Source organism: Mesoplodon densirostris, chromosome 6 (assembly GCF_025265405.1).
Source record: "Mesoplodon densirostris isolate mMesDen1 chromosome 6, mMesDen1 primary haplotype, whole genome shotgun sequence".
Taxonomy (NCBI): Eukaryota; Metazoa; Chordata; class Mammalia; order Artiodactyla; family Ziphiidae; genus Mesoplodon; species Mesoplodon densirostris.
Window position 1 is genome coordinate 57,275,095 of NC_082666.1, and position 6,000 is coordinate 57,281,094.

A 6,000-nucleotide genomic window follows, 5' to 3' on the forward strand; every position below is an offset into this window, starting at 1 on the left:
ATTTCTAGAACAAGAAAGATCTAGCAAAAGCAAAATTTTTTAAAGTTCAACTTTCTTAAATTTTCCAAACCCCTAATACTGATATAGGGGTTTAATTTAATTCACCTAATGGTTTGTGAACCATTTGTGAACCAAACTATTCTAGAAATTTAACACCTGCAGGAAGGCTAAACGAATTGCTTAATAAGTACCATCAATCAATCAACAAATGAAAAACTACTGTTACATCTCTATGGGCATTTTTATTCTCAAGCTAATGATTTATTTACCTTTTGGTTATCAATTCTCAACTGGAGACAGCAATCAATTAAAATCCAGTAAATTTTAGGTTGATAAAATAAATGTTAACAAAGACATGATACTGAAAGACATTAGCCAGGTGATGACAACTACCTAATATTAACCAAGTAAGCAAATAACCAAGGCAGAGGTTTTAGTTACCACTAATCTACTAAAGCAAGTAAAAATGCTTCAAAAATTGCATTCTTATCCAATGTTTTTATATCATATCTTTAAATGTAACATTAAAAAGCTCCTGATTATTACATTTCAAAATTTAGATGAGTCATAGTGCTTTGAGTGCAGGAATTGGATGTGAATCAAAATTGTAAACATGCACTTGCTTGCTAGTCAAAAAGTCAATATGGACAGATTCAGGAAGAGTAAAACATATAATCTTAAAATATATCCAGGGTTTTTTAAATGGTCACTTCTCAACTGTTAACACAGTTCAGTAAACATGCAATCTGCCCATCCTGTCCTTGAATATCTCAATATTACTAAATATTTCTAACCCCATCACCTCACTTTATGGATAGGTGCCTGAGACCTAGGGTCTTTAGCGATACTTAGCAGGATTATGCCTCAAGGCCATCATAGTCTGAGGCTTACCAGAGGTGAAAGAAAGGAAAACTGAATGAGGTCCCAGAAGAGCTATAGCTTATGATACAGGATCATAAGCTTCTGTGCCTAAATCTAGAACCTGAAATTGAATCATCAAATCTAGACAATAAAACCGGCAGATACACTGGAAGAAAAAGACAGGGAATGCCCATTTTAGTTTACGGCATAAGACCTTGACCATGAAGAAACACATCAAAAAAGTGTTGAATAGATGAATGATTGATTGCATGATACTTGATAGCATGATTTCATTGATTTTAGAAGCTCCAAATTCAGAAACTAAACTGAGGGATCAGGATGCCATGGCTGAAATTAAAACTCATGGAGAGTAGGGGCAACACAGTTGCAAGTCTCTGCAAATCTTTGTATAGGGGTTGCAGACATTTCAAAACATACATTCATACATGTATGTGATATATATAGAGAGATACAGATATATACTGTTTCTTCAGGGAATTCCTGCAAATGAGGACAGAGCCAGAGAACCAGGAGGTCTGAAAACAGGCCCTGCTTACCCATAAGCCTTTGCATTAAAGTGGACAGGATCTAAGTGAGTCACTGGAAATTAGGATGAGACAGTCACCCCAGGACGAGCAGGACAGGGCTGGAATCCCCTGTGCTGCCTTCGAGAAGGGAATCGGTCGGGGGAGAGTGGGACGACTGCAACCTGCTGCAGGAAGGTATGCAAAGATCACGCCGACCTGTTTCCGAGTCGGGATCCCGCTGAGCCCCACCGCAGGCACCGGAGCCGGCCCCACCCAGGCATCCGAAAGCTCTCTAACGTAGAAGGCCTAGTCCTTCAGGAGTTCAGAACCCAGACAGGACAGGACGAGGGCAAACGGCAAGACCTGTCCCCTTCCTGGCCGCCCACACCGCGACGCGGCCCTGCCACCACATGCTCCACTGCCCCATCTCCCATCAGAGCTCCAGGCCCACAGGGCCTCAGCCTCCCTCCCAGCAAGCTGAGTCAGGCCACCGGCGGGTGCGATCCAGTGGCCTCTGTGCTGGAGGTAGCGGCCCGCAGCCAGCCGCCTGCCACCCGCATAGCTTACCTTCCTTCTGCCACAAGCTCAGCCCCACGCCGGCTGCCTGACGTGGCCCGCCCCGCCGTCTCGAAAGCCTGGGGGCGGGGACTACGGGGAGACAGCCAATGGACTGCAGACGGCAAGGGCCTGCCCCGCCTCCTCCAACCTCGGCCCGCCCGCCCCCGCTCGCGCGCACGCGCGTTCAAGGCCAAGGCCGCGCACTGCGGCTGGAAGGCAGCGTGGGCGGAGAAGCGCGGCTCCGCAGACGCCTGGGGGTAGGTAGGGCGGCGCGTGCAAGTGCTGGCTGTGGGGCTGCGCCGCAGTGGAGAGTTGGCCCAGGGGAAGGCAGTTTAAAGGAACCCGCCTGGAGCTGCCACTGCAGCGTGTCCGGACGGTCCTGTTGGCAGCCTGCCCCTATGCAGCTTTTGGCGGTGCAAAGCAGCTTCTTGGTATTTGGAGATTTTGTTTCCCGGGAAAAAAGTAATACCGATAACATTAGGATTCAGACATTTTAATACAGCCGGCAGACTTGCGGTTTCGTTCTTCGCCTTGTAGCTGCTGCTTGGTATCTTTACTTCACTTGGCCAGCGCAGAACATTGCAGTTCTTGATGCTACAGTGACATTATCCACCTGTTGGGTAGTCCTGCAGGTCGTCCTGGCCCAGGCATTTCTGTTGATTTAATTTGGGGAGAACTGGCGGCCATAATTGTTACTTTTATTGTTGTTATTATTTTTGTCTAATACTTATTGAGTGTCCACCCGTGCATGAACACGCATTTTCATAAGAAGGCTCTAAGACACCTGGCACCATGGAACAGAAGCTAAAAGAGGCAGCAGGAAAAAAAGATGAGGTTATGACAAAATGGAATTCTGATTGTGGATGGCAAAAGTGAAAATTATATACAAGATGAAATAGTTAAGACAAGTTGCTCTAGAGAACCTGACTTACCCAGCAGTTACTAAACCCTAGTGCACCTTTACAAGCATTTGAGGAGGTTTTTTTAAAATACCAGTAGCTGAGCCCCATTTCTAGAGATTCTGTTTTAATAGCTCTGCTGTGGGGCCTTGGCATTGGTCTTTTTCTAAGTTTCCAAAGTGTTTTTAATGTGCTGACAAGTTCTACTTCTCATTTGTAAGAAAGATTTGGTTTCCTATACTCCACTTCAGAAAAGTAATTATATACCACAGACCATCTTCAGTTCTCTCAATAATCTATTATGCATTTATTATGTAAGAATTTATCTAAATTAATTTTGAACCTACTTATATATTCAATGTTACCCTTTGAGAGAAAAGAGTGTTATAAGGTTTATAATTGCCATTTTGATTTTAGGGACTTTGATGATATTCCCCTTCAGTCTTTTTTTTTTTTTTTTGGCTGCATTAGGTCTTGGCTGCATGTGACTTTCTCTACTTGCAACGAGCGAGGGCTACTCTTCGATGCGGTGTGTGGGCTTCTCATTGCAGTGGCTTCTCTTGTTGCGGAGCACGGGCTCTAGGCGTGTGGGTGTCAGTACTTGCAGCACGTGGGCTCAGTAGTTGCGACATGCAGCCCCTAGAGCGTGGGCTTTAGTAGTTGTGGCTCGTGGGCTCTAGAGTGCAGGCTCCGTAGTTGTGGTGCATGGGCTTAGTTGCCCTAAGGCATGTGGGATCTTCCCAGACCAGGGATCGAAACCGTGCCCCCTGCGTTGGCAGGCAGATTCTTAACCACTTCACCACCAGGGAGGTCCCCCCTGTTCAGCCTTAATAATTCCAAATACAACAGCACTTCTTTTAGGACTATTTTAATTCTTTTTAAAAATACTTTTTCTATTTCCTTATTTTTTGAGATACATTAGTCAAAGTTACAATTGAACATTTAACTATGTGAACAGCACCTTTCAATGTATGTCAACTCATTTAATCCAACTTTATGAAGCAGGCACAGTTATTACACACATTTTATAAATAATGAAAATTAGGCACAAGGAGTAAAGCATCTTGATCAAGAGGCACTCTGGCTCTCAATAAATAAATGTACTGCACCTGTTATAGAAAGTCTGGTTTTAGGAGTGTTTGGGGAAACGCCCATTTAAAGAAAGATGGTGAGTCTGTGATTTTTCACTTTTGACACTTCCCCTAGATTCTGATTTGGGGCAGGATTGAGGGATTTAGGCTGTTAAACCAACAACCTAAAACTGACAACAACTTGCTGCAGATCTTGGGCTAGGCTGGAAGCACAAGGGCTCACCCTCTTCTGGGATATACTCACCCCACTTCTGGGATATACTCCTTCCATACATGACTGTAGTTCAGCAAGGAATGTTCCACCTTTTAATTTATTTAATCTATTGCTATACCTGGCACTGTGCTAGACGTGAGAGATATCAAGATGAAATACACAATCCAGAGCCTCAAGGAGCCAGCTTATCCTGGAGATTTATTTGTACAAGACTAGAGGTATAGACTTTTAGAACCAGAAAGGATGTCAGAAGCTGCCAGTCTATGACAAAGTTTTAACTAAGTGCTGAAATGAAAAATAAAGACAATGTATTAAGTTTTCATAAAAATAAATTTATTCAGTGTAAAGGACTGTTCTTTTTGAGGTTATGCTTTGATTTTTTCTGTTAAAAATGTTCTCTCTTTAGGGCTTCCCTGGTGGCGCAGTGGTTGGGAGTCAGCCTGCCAATGCAGGGGATGCAGGTTCATGCCCCGGTCCGGGAGGATCCCACATGCCGCGGAGCGGCGGGGCCCATGAGCCATGGCCGCTGAGCCTGTGCGTCCGGAGCCTGCGCGTCCGGAGCCTGTGCTCCGCAACGGGAGAGGCCACAACAGTGAGAGGCCCGCGTACCGCAAAAAAAAAAAAAAAAAAAAAAAAAAAAAATGTTCTCTCTTTGGTAATATACTCTATAGCACAGGGAACTCTACCTAATGCACTGTGGTGACCTAAATGGAAGGGAAGTCCAAAAAGGAGGGGATATCTGTATGTGTATGGCTGATTGATTCATTTTGTTGTGCAGTGGAGGCTAACACAACATTGTAAAGCAACCATACTCCAATAAAAATTAATTTTAAAAAAAGAAAAAGTAAATAAAAAGAGAGCTAAATGCTAAAAAATAATTTTAATGTAAAAAAAATGTTCTCTCCTAATAATTAGTAGGTTAAGTTGTTGGGAGTTTTGTTTACTTTAACGACCTTAAAGTCCTGTGTTGATTCTCAAAATTTTTTGATGTTTTCCTGATTTAGTTTAACTGTCAATTGCTGGCGAGGGAAATTAAGATTGCAGAGGGACAAAGTCCAGTTCTCTTTCTACTACATACCCATTGGAACAGCCCATTTCATGAGCAGGGCTAGAAATGTTTGAAAATAATAATAACAAATTTAAAAAGAAATCAGGGTCAAGGTTAGACAACAAAGATTAGAACTGGTTCTGATAGGCCAGCTGTGTTGTTAGCCAGGAAGAGAAGTCTCCTGCCTGCTTAATTAATCAGATTAGCTAAGTAGCTTGGTTTCCTTCTGAGCTGAAAGCAAAGAATGGGGCCTGAGGGAATACAGCTACTGTATGGAGTGACTTTTTTTTTTTTTTTTTTGCGGTACGTGGGCCTCTCACTGTTGTGGCCTCTCCCGTTGCGGAGCACAGGCTCTGGATGCGCAGGCTCAGCGGCCATGGCTCATGGGCCCAGCCGCTCCGAGGCATGTGGGATCCTCCCGGACCGGGGCACGAACCCGTGTCCCCTGCATCGGCAGGCGGACACTCAACCACTGCGCCACCAGGGAAGCCCTGGAGTGACATTTTGATTGGGGTAAGACCCAGGCAAAATCAGCTGGACTGAGTAAGGCACACCCATATCTGATATAGATATGTGGAGTCTATATTCCCTGAGAGTCAGCCTGGGGAGAATTTTTGAGAAACAGCAGGGAGAGACTGGACCCGGATGGGGGCCATCGGAGAAGAATCAGCTTCATTCATGTAACCTGCAGAGGGTGGTCTAGACCTAATACCAGAAGCCCCAGCTCAGATGGAAATTTCAATTGAAGGATCAAAACAGACTTCAAATCTGTATATTATTTTCTGGATAGGCTTAGATCCTA

At 44.3% G+C, this 6,000-nt stretch overlaps 1 protein-coding gene across 2 annotated transcripts in view; it reads right to left on the reverse strand.

Annotated features, from left to right (window-relative positions):
- FOCAD (focadhesin) overlaps nucleotides 1–2,012 on the reverse strand; it is a 313,353-nt gene extending 311,341 nt beyond the window's left edge. For both annotated transcript variants that reach the window (XM_060102011.1, XM_060102015.1), the window contains exon 1: nucleotides 1,956–2,012. The gene's annotated coding sequence lies outside the window, so the exon portion shown is untranslated. The remainder of the gene's footprint in view (nucleotides 1–1,955) is intronic.
- Nucleotides 2,013–6,000: the final 3,988 nt, after the last annotated feature.